This window comes from Oncorhynchus kisutch, linkage group LG24, assembly GCF_002021735.2.
Source record: "Oncorhynchus kisutch isolate 150728-3 linkage group LG24, Okis_V2, whole genome shotgun sequence".
NCBI classification, from domain to species: Eukaryota; Metazoa; Chordata; class Actinopteri; order Salmoniformes; family Salmonidae; genus Oncorhynchus; species Oncorhynchus kisutch.
This window is the reverse complement of record NC_034197.2, coordinates 19,291,941-19,310,495: the sequence shown is the minus strand read 5'-3', so window position 1 is coordinate 19,310,495 and position 18,555 is coordinate 19,291,941.

Below are 18,555 nucleotides of genomic sequence, written 5' to 3'. Positions count from 1 at the left end.
TCTCTCTCCATTCCTTCATCATCCCCCCATCATCCCACCTTCTAACACAGATTCTTAGATCTTCCCTCTCTCTGTCTCTAAGTGTTACTCACCCTTTCTTTCTCTTTCTCCTTTCTCATTGTATCATCAATCGCTGTGCGTCATCTGAAGCACTCGTTACTGGAGTTACAACTCCAAGAGCTGGCAATGAATAGTGAAGCAAAGATCAGGCTCAGTCTAACCAAGGATATATGTCAAATGTAGTTAAAGAGGAGGTGTTATTGAACATTCATGGAGCATAGCGACCGATGGAGTTGTCTAAGCAGTCTGAGTGCTGAGTGTCAGTCATCTGATATCTGGGCTGGTGTTTCCATCTTGCAAACTGCTCAGCCACACAGTAAAAGGTCAGCACTGAGGATGGTCAATAGCAACTGACCTTTTCAATGGATTTGCTTGTTTAACAGTCATTGTTTAGGTCAGTGATGCTTAAAGGCTTAAACTGCAGAAACAGAGATGATGAAGACAAAAGATACTTAAGTGGAAATCTTAAAGATGCTATAAGTGGAAATATAGTAGCAGGGGTATATTACAAAGTAGGATCAATGAGTTAGCCAGCTAACTTTGTTAAACAACCAAAACCATTGATTTTCAGGTTAATTAAGAAAGCTAAATATGTGTATTTTTGTTGTTGAGTCAATTAGACCATGCCCATTTGAAGCTTATCTTTCAAAAAATGTTAAAGTTATTTCAGAATATTTAAGTTAGCTGGCTCACTCATTGAACCTGCTTTGTAGTATTCCCCTCTGGGGCAGCAACTAAGTCAATGTCTGTAAGTGTGATATTGTGTCTGCTTTTGTTGCATTAAAGTTAGTGGTTACCAGATACACTGGTCTTTGTGGTCCTCCTGTCTCTCTATTCTCCATCTCCTTTTCTCGCTCAATACACTCCCTCTCGCCCCTGAATCCTCCGAATCGAAATAGGAAGGTGTGGAGACAGATGAAGACATGATGTGATGAGGGTAGGGAGGTGACTTCCTGAGATCCACACTTACATCCTCCCTCCTGTTCCATCGATCCCTATAGTGAGTAGATGGGTACAGTGGCTGATCGGATCAAAGAGGTGTAGGCGTTGCGAGGAGAAAAGCTCTTAATGGTGAGAATGGCCTTATTTCACACACCGTAACTGTCCTCCCTTCCTCCCTTGTCTTCTCATTCTCTCACCCCTTCAGAACAGAGAGCTTTTAAAATGCCAAAAAATGAGTGGGGAGTCAGGATGAGATCGAGTGAATGGTAGAGAGAGAGACTCAGATTCCCCCTCTTCCTCTGTGTCCTCCCCAACTATCTGCCCCAATCATGGTGGTTGCAGCAGCGACTGTGGAAATGTAAAATAGTGATAATGACTAATGTATGTGTTAAGGGCCTCTCGGCCACTGTTTGAGGTCTAATAAATACAGTTTGATGGCACAATAAGGGTTAGGAAATTATTGACATTTCACTCATCTTAAATGAGATGTTCCAGTAGACAGTCTTAATGAACACATTGCTGAGAATATCTCTCTGTACTTTTGGGGGGTATCATCACTGATGATCCTCTGTAATGTCAACAGTACACCAGGGAGAGGTGTTGCATAGTGATGCAGGGCAATCCGGATGGTATTTAAATTCGCATCGTTTCATGACATTGACTCAGGTGTCGCCTAACATTTCAATCATCATAACCCTCTTTCTGTCTTAACTCTTACAGCTCATGGGTCGGTTTGATCAAAGGTGAGCTTGACACACACTAAAGTATTGGAGGAAGTTATATTCTTAAGAAGAGAAGGGCAACTGGTAAAAAATTTTTTTACTACTCCACACTGCTGTTTGTGCTGAGCTAGGGAGGGAGAGAGAGAGAGAGAGAGAGAGAGAGAGAGAGAGAGAGAGAGAGAGAGAGAGAGAGAGGGAGAGAGGTTCTTTTCATAAGCTGACTGATTTTTGAAGTTTTAGTTCATCTCCCCCTGGCTGAAGCCAGTCTGCTCCGGCTTGCTCTATACAGCCAATGCATAATTCAGTGAGTGATTCTCTCCCCTTCATAAGGAAGCTGCTTTGAAATACTAAACTTTGAACTGTTCCATACAAAAAATGCTTTGCTTATACAGAGGAACAAGACAGTCATATCTCGACGCACACAGGCAGTCACATTGATACAAAATGGTTGTGGAAAAGACCATCTAGGTCATTACAGATCAACTACCTCAGGGGAAGAAGATAAGGCCTCTGTCTGTGGGAACTTCTGTTTATTAATATGATCATCTGGATTGGATGGAATTGGCTGACCCTCAAATGAATACCAATCTCATCAATACAACCCTTAAGTACGTAACAATTCACAGAGTGCATGACGGACTAGAGGTGTGTTGCTTATAATGTAGCCAATCTCAAAGAAATCCTGATCAGTGATGGTAAGACAGCAGGAAATAGGACTGATGGACTCCAGCTACTTCCATGGTGGATAGCTGACCAACCAAAACAAGCCAAATAATCATACTGTATCTCTCTACATGAAAACATTCAGAAGCCGAGGTCAGACAACAGACAGTGAGAGGTCTGTTGGGTTTGATTGTGTAGATGACAAAGAGGCAAAGAGACAGGGATAGACAGGGAGAGGGAAAGAGGAGAGAGAGGGATAGACAGAGAGAGGAGAAGAGAGAGGGATAGACAGGGAGAGGGAGAGAGGAGGAGAAAGGAGAGAGAGCACACCGATTAAAGCTTTTCTTGCACAGTTCTGTGATGCGGGCAACTGGATCTATAGTTGAACATTTGGCTTTGGTGTCATTCTGTGGGAATCACTCCCCGTGGGCAACACACATGTCAGCCAATTCAACAAGGCCAGCAGAAACGTATACTCTCTGAGAGTTTGAAAAGAGTTATCTTCAAATGTAGGCCTCCTAAAACAAGAGTATCTTCACTTAGCTCTGGACAATATGTTCTTAAAAAATGTATAAATGTACACAGACAAGACCAATATACAGTTTAGACAGTTCAGGGCAGAGGTTATGCCATTGTTAAAAAAATTGCGTTGGGTTGATTAAAAATAAGTGTTGGTGTCAATACCATTTAAATTCCAGTCAATTCAGGAAGTACACTGAAATTCCAATTCCAATATTCTCTTTAATGCTTTTCAATGAGGAAAATTTGGAATTGGTCATTGGAATTCGGTTTCCTTTCTGAATAAAATGGAATTGACACCAAAAGTCAGGTTGCCTACATAGTAGACAGGGGATTTGATGCCACAGGGGAGAACTGTATGAACACTGTTTTTTTTAATACAAAAGTGCAATTGGGGCCATTCTACAAAGGACTCGTAATAAGCCGCCTATATATTACATTTCAGTGTGAATCCCGTGTGCCACGATAAAATGATTAAAAGTTACCTGCAGACATTGATTACTGCTGAGTGCCCTAGGTTCAGTCCACAGAATACACACGCCCTTTATTTAGTCGCTGTTTAATTAAAAATCCAGTCAAATGAGATTTCTGTGCAATAAAAAATTATAATAGGTCACTAAATAGACACAGTTGGCCATCCTCATTAACGTTCCCTGGATACCATTCATGTAATGGAGGACTCAATTCTTTCATCTCATTTGGGTAAAGAACAGAAAAAAAGAGCCCAAAGCTAATACGCAAAGAGCAATTGTCCACCTACGCCAACATGACTGTCATTGGATACAATGGTGTTTTAGTGGAAGGCGACATCTTTCATTGCAATTGATTGGCCCCAAAGCCATTGTTTGTCCAAATAGCACTTAGCCGTAACGCAATCTAGCCCGGGCTAATCATTACATGGTACAATTGTTCACAGAAACATGTCAAAAGGGACACAATACTGGTCTGGAATGAGGCTGAAAAGAGGCAGGTATTACAGATTTGTGGGGGAAGCCTATATTGGCAGTAATATTGGCAGTAAATATTGACAGTAAATACGCCAAATCCGAAGTGTTTAAGGTTAAGTTTAGGCATAAAAACTGCTATATGGGCGACCCAACAAAATTCACATGGAAATGTGAGTTATAGATCTGTCATTCTCATTGAATTCAAGTCTAAGAAGTGGTAGATATGTTCTATGTGCATTATTTCTATGCTTCCCGTTTAGTCTTTGCGTCTTTTACTTTCAGTTTTGTAGAGATAAACTCAAAATACCAACATATGACAAATACTGTACTTTATTAATGTTTCAATGGAACCCACCAAAATCATTTATTGTTTTATTTCAAAATCAAAGTCCTCCAAATCAAGGTTTCACAATTAATAGCACCCTTAAAGATGATTGTAAATCAAATCTATACTAAATTAAACCAGGAATTAAATTCCACTTATTTAAGTTAATCTAAGTCTTAAGGAACTATATCGAGCCATTGCATCACTTCCTGTTTCACTAGGGTATAAAAATGAGGTAACACGAATGCAATATCCCTTTGTCATCCAACACCATGAAGAAAAGAAAAGAACTGGCAGTTCAAATGAGACAGATGGTCGTAGACCTTCAAAAATCTGGTAATGGCTACAAGAAGATCTACAAACTATTGAATATACCACTGAGCACTGTCAGGGCAATTATTTAAAAATTCAAAAGATATGGAACAGTCAAAAACCTCACAGGAAGCGGACGCAAATGCATTTTGCCCCCCAGGATAGGGAGGAGGATGGTGAGAGAAGCAACAAAATCCACAAGAATCACTGTGAAAGAATTGCAGGCCTTGGTGGCGTCTTGGGGTCACCAGGTTTCAAAAAGCACAATCAGACACCACCTCCACAACCACAGGCTCTTTGGAAGGGTTGCCAGAAGAAAGCCCTTTCTGACACCAAGACACAGACACAAGCGCATCGAGTTTGCCAAACATCATTTAAATTATGACTGGAAGAAGGTGCTCTGGTCAGATGAGACCAAAAGGCGCTCTGGTCACATGAGCCCAGGAGGCGGTCTATGTATATTTGTAAACAACAGCTGGTGCACGATATCTAAGGAAGTCTCAAGGTTTTGCTCGCCTGAGGTAGAGTATCTCATGATAAGCTGTCGACCACACTATCTACCTAGAGAGTTTTCATCTGTATTTTTCAAAGCTGTCTACATACCACCACAGACCGATGCTGGCACTAAGACCAAACTCAATGAGCTGTATTCCGCAATAAGCTAACAGGAAAATGCTCATCCAGAGGAGGCGTTCCTATTTTCCAGGGACTTTAATGCAGGGAAACTTAAATCCGGTTTACCAAATTTCTACCAGCATGTTAAATGTGCAACCAGAGGGAAAAACTCTAGACCACCTTTACTCCACACACAGAGACGTGTACAAAGCTTTCCCAAGCCCTCTATTTCGCAAATCTGACCATAATTCTATCCTCCTGACTCCTGCTTACAAGCAAAAATTAAAGCAGGAAGCCCCAGTGACTCGGTCAATAAAAAAGTGGTCAGATGAAGCAGATAGTAAGCTACAGGACTGTTTTGCTAGCACAGACTGGAATATGTTCCGGGATTCTTCCGATGGCATTGAGGAGTACACCACATCAGCCACTGGCTTCATCAATAAGTGCATTGATGACATTGTCCCCACAGTGACCGTACGTACTTACCCCAACCAGAACCATGGATTACAGGCAACATCCGCACTGAGCTAAAAGGTAGAGCTGCTGCTTTCAAGGAGCGACTTCTAGGAAATCCCTTTATACCCTCTGACGAACCATCAATACAGGACTAAGATGGAATCGTACTACACCGGCTCCAACGCTCGTCGGATGTGGCAAGGCTTGCAAACAATTACAGACTACAAAGGGAAGCACAGCCGAGAGTTTCCTAGTGACACAAGCCTACCAAATGAGGTAAATTACTTCTATGCTCGCTTCGAGGCTAGTAACACTGAAATATTCATGAGAACATCAGCTGTTCCGGATGACTGTGTGATCACGCTCTCCGCAGTCGATGTGAATAAGACCTATAAGGTCAACATTCACAAGGTCACAGGCCCAGACAGATTACCAGGACGAGTACTCTGAGCATGCACTGACCAACTGGCAAGTGTCTTCACTGACATTTTCTAGCTCTTCCTGTCTGAGTCTGTAATACCAACATGTCTTAAGCAGACCACCATAGTACTTGTGCCCAAGAACACTAAGGTAACCTGCCGAAATGACTACCGACCCATAGCACTCAAGTGTTGGCTCACATCAACACCATTATCCCAGAAACCCTAGACCAACTCTAATTTGCATACTGCCCCAGCAGATCCACAGATGATGCAATCTCTACTGCACTCCACACTGCCCTTTCACACCGGGACAAAAATAACACCTATGTGAGAATGCTATTCATTGACTACAGCTCAGCTTTCAACACCATAATGCCCTCAAAGCTCATCACTAAGCTAAAGAACCTGGGACTAAACACCTCCCTCTGCAACTGGATCTGGGACTTCCTGACGGGCCGCCCCTAGGTGGTAAGGGTAGGGAACAACACATCTGCCATGCTGATCCTCAACACAGTGACCCTCAAGGATGCATGCTCAGTCCCCTCCTATACTCCTTATTCACTCATGACTGCACGGCCAGGCACGACTTCAACACCATCATCAAGTTTGCCGATGACACAACAGTGGTAGGCCTGATCACCATCAACGACAAGACAGCCTATAGGGAGGAGGTCAGAGACCTGGCCGTGTGCTGCCAGGAGAACAACCTCTCCCTCAACGTGATCAAGACTAAGGAGATGATTGTGGACTACAGGAAATGGAGGACCAAGCACGCCGCCATTCTCATCGACAAGGCTGTGGTGGAACAGGTTGACAGCTTCAAGTTCTTTGGTGTCCACACCACCAACAAACTAACATGGTCCAAGCACACCAAGACAGGCATAAAGAGGGCATGACAAAGCCTATTCCCCCTCAGAAGATTTGATTTGGCATGGGCCCTCAGATCCTCAAAAATGTCTACAGCTGCACCAGCGAGAGCATCCTGACTTGTTGCATTACTGCCTGGTATTGCAATTGCTCGGACTCCTACTGCAAGGCACTTACGAGGGTAGGGCCTACGGCCCAGTACATCACTGGGTCCAAGCTTCCTGGCATCCAGGACCTCTATACCAGATGGTGTCAGAGGAAGGCCCTAAAAATTATCAAAGACCCCAGCCACCCCAGTCATAGACTGTTCTCTCTGCTACCGCATGGCAAGCAGTACCGGTGTCTAGGTCCAAGAGGCTTCTAAACAACTTCTACCCCCAAGCCATAAGACTACTGAACATCTTATCAAATGGCTACCCAGACTGTTTGCATTGCCCCCCCCTCGCATTCCCCTTGACTCTTTTACGCTGCTGCTTACTCTCTGTTATTATCTATGCATAAGTCACTTAAATAACTCTACCTACATGTATATATTACCTCAATTACCTCGACTAACCAGCGTCCCCGCACGTTGACTCTGTACCAGTACCCCTTGTAGGGGGCTTCTACCTCGGGATCAGATCCTCAGAGCTCCCAGCCTCACCAGACCATGAGGCTGCCCGAGAGACCGGCCCATTCGACATCATCAGCAGTCATCATAGGCAGCTCTATGGTGAGAAACATCTCAGTCTCCAAGGTTAAAACCCTATGCTACCCTGGAGCACGAATACAGGACATAGCAAGGCTGCTTCCGAATGTTCTAGCACAGATCCTGGGAGCTGACACTGTCGTAGTCCAGATCTTACTCTACAGGAATGATGGCGTCCATCCAAATCATCTTTGCTTCAGGACTCTGTCCACGCATTTCAAGACTGCATTGAAACAATAAGTGGTAGGTAAATGATCCAAGACCAGCTCAGTTAATCCCTACCATTACGACAATGAGTCGTCATAATGCTGCATCAAATGTATATGATCTTAGGGGCATTGGCAAACACAATGTAAGTCATTTAATTTACGTACCTCTAATTGCACCGAATACATCTGTTTATCCTCCAGCTATTGTAAGAAGTAATCATGAGCCTATAAACCAGAGTTGCACTGTTAGCACTGAGGCGGTGTGAAATTGTAGGAAGACCACTTTATGCAGCTCACCCTCATCAGCTCCAATGTAAATAACATGAGTAAGTCTACCTCTAATAAGCTTCCCAGTAAAACATAAAAAACAATCAAGCAACCCAGAAAAGTGCTAAAAACAGCCCATATTAACATTTGTAGCCTAAGAAACAAGGTCCATGAAGTCAATAACTTGCTTGTAACAGATTACATTCATATTCTGACTATCTCTGAAACTCACTTAGATAATACCTTTGATGATACAGTGGTAGCAATACATGGTTATAACATGTACCGAAAAGACAGACATGCCAACGGAGGTGGTGTTGCGGTCTATATTCAGAACCACATTCCTGTAAAGCTTAGAGATGATCTAATGTTAAATGCCGTTGAAGTAATATGGCTACAGGTTTATCTGCCTCACCTAAAGCCCATTCTGGTGGGAAGCTGCTACAGACCACCAAGTGCTAACAGTCAGCATCATACTAATAATAAGCATATCTTATATTCTTGGCATGAGTAGCAGGAAGTTGAAATTGGGCACGCTATTTATCCAAAAGGGAAAATGCTGCCCCCTATACCTTAAGAAGTTAACAACACTATCAACAATGCAGGTCCTACAGGCCTTACAGAAAATTGCAATTAGCTCAAAACAGGGCAGCACGGCTGGCCCTTGGATGTACACAGAGAGCTAATATTAATAATATACATGTCAATCTCTCCTGGTTGAAAGTGGAGGAGAGATTGACTTCATCACTACTTTTATTTATGAGGTATTGACATGCTGAATGCACTGAGCTGTCTGTCTAAACTACTGGCACACAGCTTGGACACCCATTCATACCACACAAGACATGCCACAAGAGGTCTCTTCAAAGTCCCCAAGTCCAGAACAGACTATGGGAGGCACACAGTACTACATAGAACCATGACTACATGGAACTCTATTCCACATCAAGTAACTGACGCAAGCAGTAAAATTAGATTTAAAAAAACAGATTAAAAAACACCTTATGGAACAGCGGGGACTGTGAAGCAACACAAACATTGGCACAGACACATGCACAGACACACACACACACACACACACACACACACACACACACACACTCACATACGATAACATATGCACCAAACATACACATGGATTTAGTACTGTAGACATGTGGTAGTGGTGGAGTCGGGGCCTGAGGGCACACAGTGTGTTGTGAATGTATTTTAATGTTTTAAAATGGTATAAACTGCCTTAATTGTGCTGGACCCCAGGAAGAGTAGCTGCTGCTTTGGCATCAGCTAATGGAGATCCATAATAAATACAATACAATATATAGCCACTCTATTGTTATTTTAGTGATGCTCTTCATTTTTTGTTACTTTTAAAAAATTAATCTAAAAAAATATATATATATTTAAAAAAACATTTGTTGGTTATGTTGGTTATGGGCTTGTAAGTAAGCATTTCACTGTAAGGTCTACTACATCTGTTGTATTCGGCGCATGTAACAAATACAATTTGATTTGATAAGTTCATTAGTTAGTTACCAGCCTCAGAAATTGCAGCCCAAATAAATGCACATCTCAACATCAACTGTTCAGAGGAGACTGTGTGAATAAGGCCTTCAGGGTTGCATTGCTGCAAAGACACCACTACTAAGGACACCAATAAGAAGAAGAGACTTACTTGGGCCAAGAAACATGAGTAATAGTCTGTGAGACGCGGTGTGGGTGAACGGATGAGCTCCGCATGTGTATTTCCCACCGTAAAGCATGGAGGAGGAGGTGTTATGGTGTGGGGTTGCTTTCCTGGTGACACTGTCTGTGATTTACTTAGAATTCAAGGCAAACTTAACCAGCATGGCTACCACAGCACTCTGCAGCAATACGCCATCCCATCTGGTTTGGGCTTAGTGAGACTATCATTTGTTTTTCAACAGGACAATGACCCAACACACCTCCAGGCTGTGTAAGTGCAATTTTACCAAGGAGAGTGATGGAGTGCTGCTTCAGATGACCTGGCCTCCGCAATCCCCCGACATAGACTATTGCAGCATAGATACTGGAGACTGAGACGTGTGTGTGTGTGTGTGGGGGGGGGGGGGGGGGGGGGGGGGGTTGGAGTGTCAATGTAGTGTGAGTGAGTGAGTGTGTATATGGTGTGTACTGCCAGAAGAGGACTGGCCACCCCTTTCTAGGGAGTTTGCTTCAACACTTGCAGCTGGGTTTCTGTACAGCACTTTGAGATATCAGCTGATGTACGAAGGGCTGTATAAATACATTTGATTTGATTTGATTTACTGTACATATAGTTTAGTGAGTCTGCGTAGGGTCAGTGCAAGATAGTAAATGCTGATTGTTTGGATACCACTAATTGACTATTTAGCACTCTAGCTATTTAGCTGTCTTACGGCTTGGGGGTAGAAGCTGTTCCGGAGCCTGATGGTCCGAGAGCCAATGCTCCTGTACCGTTGGCCAGATGTTTTGGGAGTCTTTTGCAATTTTTCGGGCCTTCCTCTGACACCGCCTGATATAGAGGTCCTGGATGGCAGGGAGCTCGGCCCCAGTGATGAATTGGGTTGTCCACACCACGCTCTGTACCGCTTAGGGCGGTGCATTTGCCATACCAAGTGGTGATGCAGCCAGTCAAGATGCCCTCTATGGTGCAGCAGTATAACTTTTGCGGATCCGAAGGCCCATACCAAATCTTTTCAGTCTCCTAAGGGGGAAGAGGCACTGCTGTGCCCTCTTCACAACTGTGCAGGTGTGTGTGGACCATATTAAGCCTTTAGTGATGTGGACACCAACAAATTTGAAGCTCTCAACCCGCTGCAAAACAGCCCGTCAATGTGAATGGGGCGTGCTCTCCCCTCTTTCTCTTGTAGTCCAAGATCATCACCTTGGCCTTATTGATGTTGATGGAGAGGTTGTTGTCCTGGCACCACACTGCTAAGTCTCTGACCGCCTCCCTGTTTGCTGACTCATCGTTATCAGTAATCAGGCCTGACACCGTCGTGTCATCAGCAAAATGAATGATGGTGTTGGAGTCGTGCGTGGCCATGCAGTTGTGGGTTACCTAACCTCAACACCTGGGGCCTGCCTGTCAGGAAGTCCAGGATCCAGTTGCAAATCAAATCAAATCCAATTTTATTGGTCACATACACATGGTTAGCAGATGTTAATGCCAGTGTAGCGAAATTATTGTGGTTCTAGTTCCAACTATGCAGTAATATCTAACATGTAATCTAACAAATTCACAACAACTACCTTATACACACAAATACACACAAATGTAAAGGGATGAATAAGAATATGTACAAAAAAAATGATGGATTAGCGATGGCGTGCGGCATAGGCAAGATGCAGTAGATGGTATAAAATACAGTGTATACATATGAGATGAGTAATGTAGGATATGTAAACATTATTAAAGTGCCGTTATTTAAAGTGACTAGTGATACCTTAATTAAGTCAATTTATTTAAGTGGCCAGTGATTTGAGTCTGTATGTTGGCAGCAGCCTCTCTATGTTAGTAATGGCTGTTTAACAGTCTGATGGGCTTGAGATAGAAGCTGTTTTTCAGTCTCTCGGTCCCAGCTTTGATGCACCTGTACTGACCTTGTCTTCTGGATGATAGGGGGTTGAACAGGCAGTAGCTCGGTGGTTGTTGTCCTTGATGATCTTTTTGGCCTTCCTGTGACAACGTGATGCGTTGTGCAGACCGCACTACCGTCTGGAGGGCCTTGCGTTTGAGGGCAGTGCAATTGCTGTACCAGGCGGTGATACAGCCCGACAGGATGCTCTTGATTGGGCATCTGTAAAGGTTTGTGAGTGTTTTAGATGACAAGCCAAATTTATTCAGCCTCCTGAGGTTGAAGATGTGCTGTTGCGCCAACTTCACCATGCTGTCTGTGTGGGTGGACCATTTCAGTTTGTCTGTGATGTGTACGCTGAGTAACTTAAAACTTTCCACCTTCTCCACTACGGCCCCGTCGATGTGGGTTGGGGGGGGGGGGCTCCCTCTGCTGTTTGCTGAAGTTCACAATAATCTCCTTTGTTTTGTTGACATTGAGTGTGAGGTTATTTTCCTGACACCACACTCCGAAGACCCTCACCTCCTCCCTGTAGGCCGTCTCATCGTTGTTGGTCCAGGACCCAGTTACACAGGGCAGGGTCAAGACACAGGTTCTCAAGCTTAATGACACGTTTGGAGTGTACAATGGTGTTAAATGCTGAGCTGTAGTCAATGAACAGCATTCTTACATAGGTATTCCTCTTGTCCAGATGGGATAGGGCAGTGTGAGGTGTGATGACAATTTCATCTTCAGTGGACCTATTGGGGCGGTAAGCAAATTAGAGTGGGTCTAGGGTATCAGGTAGGGTGGAGGTGATATGATCCTTGACTAGTCTCTCAAAGCACTTCATGATGACAGAAGTGAGTGCAATGGGGCGATAGTCCTTTAGTTCAGTTACCTTTGCATTCTTGGGAACAGGAACAATGGCGGCCCTCTTGAAGCATGTGGGGACAACAGACTGGGATAGGGATTGGTTGAATATGTCCGTAAACACACCAGCCAGCCGGTCTGCGCATGCTCTAAGGACGCGGTAAGGGATGCCGTCTGGGCCGGCAGCCTTGTGAGGGTTAACATGTTTAAATGTATAACTCACTTTGGCCACGGAGAAGGAGAGCCCACAGGCTTTGGTAGTGGTCAGTGGCACTGTATTGTCCTCAAAGCGAGCAAAGAAGTTGTTTCATTTGTCTGGGAGCAAGTCATCGCTTGGGGGGGGGGGGGGGGGTATACACAGTTGTGACTATAATCAAAGAGAATTCTCTTGGAAGATAATCCGGTCGGCATTTGATTGTAAGGAGTTCTAGGTCAGGTGAACAAAAGGACTTGAGTTCCTGTATGTTGTTGTGATTACACCATTAGTCGTTAATCATAAGACATACACCCCCGCCCTTCTTCTCACCAGAGATGTTTGTTTCTGTCGGCGTGATGCGTGAAGAAACCGTATCCCGACTGAGCCATGTTTCTGTGAACAGAGAATGTTACAATCTCTGATGTCTCTCTGGAAGGCAACTCATGCCCTAAATTCATCCACCTTGTTATCTAGAGATTGGACATTGGCGAGTAATATGCTAGGAAGCAGTGGATGGTGTGCTCGCCTTCTGAGTCTGACCAGTAAGCCTCTCCGTCTGCCTCTCCTGCGGCGACCGCGTTGTTTTGGGTTGGACTCTGGGATAAGATCCCATGTCCAGGGTGGAGGTCCGAACAAAGGATCCGCTTCGGGAAAGACAGAGTGAAGTGCAATTGAGATTGCGTCATCTTTGGATCTGTTGGGGCGGCATGTGAATCGGAGTGGATCTAGGGTGTCTGGGATGATGGTGTTGATGTGTGTCATGACCAGCCTTTCAAAGCACTTCATAAATACAGATGTGAGTGATACAGGGCAATAGTCATTTAGGCAGGTTGACATGACTTCCGGCGCCGACAGAGATGGCCGCCTCACTTCGCATTCCTAGGAAACTATGCAGTATTTTGTTTTTTTACGTGTTATTTCTTACATTGGTACCCCAGGTAGTCTTAGGTTTCATTACATACAGTGGGGAGGAACTACTGAATATAAGAGCAACGTCAACTCACCATCATTACGACCAGGAATATGACTCTCCCGAAGCGGATCCTGTGTTTTGCCTTCCACTCAGGACAATGGATCGGTTCCCAGCCGGTGACCCTAAACAACGACGCCGTAAAAGGGGCAAACGAAGCGGTCTTCTGGTCAGGCTCCGGAGACGGGCACATCGCGCACCACTCCCTAGCATACTACTCGCCAATGTCCAGTCTCTTGACAACAAGGTTGATGAAATCCGAGCAAGGGTAGCATTCCAGAGAGACATCAGAGACTGTAACGTTTTTTGCTCCACGGAAACATGGCTCACTCGAGAGATGCTAACGGAGTCGGTGCAGCCAACTGGTTTCTTCACGCTTCGCGCCGACAGAAACAAGCATCTTTCTGGTAAGAAGAGGGGCAGGGGGGTATGCCTTATGATTAACGAGAAGTGGTGTGGTCATAACAACATACAGGAACTCAAGTCCTTCTGTTGACCTGACTTAGAATTCCTCACAATCAAATGTCGACCGCATTATCTACCAAGGGAATTCTTTTCAAATATAATCACAGCCGTATATATTCCTCCCCAAGCAGACACATCGATGGCCCTGAACAAACTTTATTTGACTCTAGTTAAACTGGAAACCACCACTTGTAGAAGGGGATTTTAACAAGGCTAATCTGAAAACAAGAATCCCTAAATTCTATCAGCATATCGATTTTGCTACCAGGGCTGGTAAAACCCTGCATCATGGTTATTCTAACTTCCGCGACGCACAATTAGCCCTTCCCCGCCCTCCTTTCGGAAAAGCTGACCACGACTCCATTTTGTTTCTTCCAGCCTACAGACAGAAACTAAAACAAGAAGCTCCCAAGCTCAGGTCTGTTCATCGCTGGTCTGACCAATCTGATTCCACGCTTCAAGACTGCTTCGATCACGTGGATTGGGATATGTTCTGCATTGCGTCCAACAACAACATTGACGAATGCGCTGATTCGGTGAGCCAGTTCATTAGTAAGTGCATCGGCGATGCTATACCCAGAGCAACGATTACAACATTCTCAAACCAGAAGCCGTGGATTGATGGCAGCATTCGCTCCGAACTGAAAGCACAAACCACTGCTTTTAACCAGGGCAAGGTGACCGGAAACATGACCGAATACAAACAGTGTAGCTATTCCCTCCGCAAGGCAATCAAACAAGCTAAGTGTCAGTATAGAGACAAAGTAGGGTCGCAATTCAACTGCCCAGACACAAAAGGTATGTGGCAGGGTCTAAAGTCAATCACGGATTACAAAAAGAAAACCAGCCCCGTCGCAGACCAGGATGTCTTGCTCCCAGACAGACTAAATAACTTTTTTGCTCGCTTTGAGGACAATACAGTGCCACTGACACGGCCCGATACCAAAACCTGCGGGCTCTCCTTCACTGCAGCCGACGTGAGTAAAACATTTAAACGTGTTAACCCTCGCAAGGCTGCAGGCCCAGACGGCATCCCCAGCCGCGTCCTCAGAGCATGCGCAGACCAGCTGGCTGTTGTGTTTATGGACATATTCAATCAATCCTTTTCCCAGTCTGCTGTTCCCACATGCTTCAAGAGGGCCAACATTGTTCCTGTTCCCATGAAAGCTAAGGTAACTGAGCTGAACAACTACCGCCCCGTAGCACTCACTTCCGTCATCATGAAGTGCTTTGAGAGACTAGTCAAGGATAATATCACCTCCACCCTACCTGACACCCTAGACCCACTCCAATTTGCTTACCGCCCCAATAGGTCCACAGACGACGCAATCGCAGCCACACTGCTCACGGCCCTAACCCATCTGGACAAGAGGAATACCTATGTGAGAATGCTGTTCATCGACTACAGCTCAGCATTTAACACCATAGTACCCTCCAAACTCGTCATCAAGCTCGAGACCCTGGGTCTCGACCCCGCCCTGTGCAACTGGGTCCTGGACTTTCTGACGGGACACCCCCAGGTGGTGAAGGTAGGTAACAACATCTCCACCCCGCTGATCCTCAACACTGGGGTGCGTTCTGAGCCCTCTCCTGTACTCCCTGTTCACCCACGACTGCGTGGCCATGCACACCTCCAACTCAATCATCAAGTTTGCGGACGACACTATAGTGGTAGGCTTGATTACCAACAACGACGAGACGGTCTACAGGGAGGTGAGGGCCCTCGGAGTGTGGTGTCAGGAAAATAACCTCAACCTCAATGTCAACAAAACAAAGGAGATGATTGTGGACTTCAGGAAACAGCCGAGGGAACACCCCCCTATCCACATCAACAGTACAGTGGTGGAGAAGGTGGAAAGTTTTAAGTTCATTGGCATACACATCACGGACAAACTGAATTGGTACACCCACACAGACAGCGTTGTGAAGAAGGCACATCAGCGCCTCTTCAACCTCAGGAGACTGAAAAAATGTGGCTTGTCACCAAAAGCACTCACAAACTTCTAAAGATGCACAATCAAGAGCATCCTGTTGGGCTGTATCACCGCCTGGTACGGCAACTGCTCCGCCCACAACCGTAAGGCTCTCCAGAGGGTAGTGAGGTCTGCACAACGCGTCACCGAGGGCAAACTACCTGCCCTCCAGGACACCTACACCACCCGATGTCGCAGGAAGGCCATAAAGATCACCAAGGAACACAACCACCCGAGCCACCCGAGCCACTGCCTGTTCACCCCGCTATCATCCAGAAGGCGAGGTCAGTACAGGTGCATCAAAGCAGGGACCGAGAGACTGAAAAACAGCTTCTATTTCCATCAGACTGTTAAACAGCCACCACTAACATTGAGTGGCCTCTGCCAACATACTGACTCAACTCCAGCCACTTTAATAAGGGAATTGATGGAAAAATGTATCACTAGCCACTTTAAACAATGCCACTTAATATAATGTTTACATACCCTACATTACTCATTTCATATGTATATGTATATACTGTCCTCATTTAAACTGCTGCATCTTGCTGCATCTACTGCACCTTGCCATCTTTATGTAATACATGTATCACTAGCCACTTGAAACTATGCCACTTTATGTTTATATACCATACATTACTCATCTCATATGTATATACTGTACTCTATACCATCTACTGCATGGTGCCTATGCCATTCTGCACCATCACTCATTCCTATATCTTTATATACATATTCTTTATCCCTTTACACTTGTGTGTATAAGGTAGTAGTTGTGGAATTGTTAGGTTAGATTACTCGTTCGTTATTACTTCATTGTCGGAACTAGAAGCACAAGCATTTCGCTACACTCACATTAACATCTGCTAACCATGTGTATGTGACAAATAAAATTCGATTTGATTTGAGGTTACCTTCGAGCTCTTGGGAACAGGGACAATGGTGGCCATCTTGAAACATTACAAACTGGGACATTGTCTGGTATTTTGTCTGGTGGCTGGTCCGGCTGCCTTGAGAATGTTAACCTGTTTAAACGTATTGCTCACATCGGCCACGGAGAACGAGATCACACAGTCATCTGGAAAAACAGGGTCTTTCACGCAAGGCACAGTGTTTTATTCCTAGAAGGGAGAATAAAAGGCATTTAAGTAGATGACACTCGTCAAGATGATCTTCATATGACAATACACTCCTGATACCCAACATTTTCTAATAGAGAGCAATGCTACCCCTCTCAATGAAGAGTTGCAGTGAAACGTTCATTGCATTAGTTTCTGCTCCTTGGTCAACCAAAATCAAACTAAATACATTTTCATTGAGACCTCAACAATGGCCCCTCTTACTCAATCAATTCATTGCAAGTTTGTATTACTGTTGAAGTATCACTTACAGTATGCTGTTGACCTTCAAGATGTAGCAATATAAACATGTATTTTAAAGGAGCAAATGAAGGACAATGAGTTGTTGGCAGATATGAATTATTTTCACTTATATATTTGTATATATTTCTGCTGCACACCTCACTCTTCGCTCTCTTTAGGTTTTAGAGGCCATTGATTCAACATTTCCTCCACACCTGAACAAACGGCTACAAGGCTGTTTATATAACCATCCTGCTTGCTGTGTGTGTGTGTGTGTGTGTGTGTGTGTGTGTGTGTGTGTGTGTGTGTGTGTGTGTGTGTGTGTGTGTGCGCGCGTGCGTGTGCGCGCGTGTGTGCGTGTGCGCGTGCATGTGTTTGCACGCTTGGATATGCGGGTGCATGTGTGTGTGTGTGTGTTTTTATGATTAACACACAGCCAATATACTGAAAGCCTCAAGGCTGAGGATATGTGTGTATGGTTAGCAGTTTGTTTTTGTTATTATAAGAAAGTGTAAAACGGTACATACTAGTATTCTGCACTGTACTGTGCAGTGCCTAGCTCTATTTCATTCCCCAGAGACAGTATCTGCTGAAAACTGGACAGACATTCAACGGTTCATGTTCTGATTCATTGGCTGCAGTACATGTAGTCCAGTTGAGGACCCCTGTGGACACATAGGTTTGTTAAACAGAATACTATAATACACTACGTGACCAAAAGTATGTGGACACCTGCTTTGTTGAACATCTCATTCCAAAATCATGGGCATTAATATGAAGTTGGTCCCCCCTTTACTGCTATAACAGCCACTCTTCTGGGGAGGATTTCAACTAGATGTTGGAACATTGCTGAGGGGACTGGCTTCCATTCAGCCACAAGAGCATTAGTGAGGTCGGGCACTGATGTTGGGCGATTAGGCCTGGCTTGCAGTCGGCGTTCTAATTCACCCCAACGGTGTTCGATGGTCACATTCTGTGAGCTTGTGTGGCCTTCCACTTTGCGGCTGAGCCGTTGTTGCTCCTAGATGTTTCCACTTCACTATAACAGCACTTACAGTTGACTGGTGCAGCTCTAGCAGGGCAGTAATTAGACAAACTGACTTATTGGAAAGCTGGCATCCTATGACAGGGTCACGTTAAAAGTCA